Consider the following 224-nt stretch of genomic DNA (forward strand, 5'->3'; position numbering starts at 1 on the left):
ATCGCCAGACGAAATCACATATTGATTCTCCGTGACCTGTGGAATGGAAGGCAACTCCACCGGTGTTCCACAGTGGTATTAAAAATGACATAAGCTTTATAGAGGGGAAACGAGGGGACGCGATACGTGGAAAGAGGGGAAAATAGATGACCTGGAGTACTGCATGTCGAAGGGGCGGAGTCAGAGAGGCAGGATAGGGAACAGATGATCGATGTTATTGCGAA

Source organism: Penaeus monodon, chromosome 29 (genome assembly GCF_015228065.2).
Source record: "Penaeus monodon isolate SGIC_2016 chromosome 29, NSTDA_Pmon_1, whole genome shotgun sequence".
In the NCBI taxonomy this organism is placed as follows: domain Eukaryota; kingdom Metazoa; phylum Arthropoda; class Malacostraca; order Decapoda; family Penaeidae; genus Penaeus; species Penaeus monodon.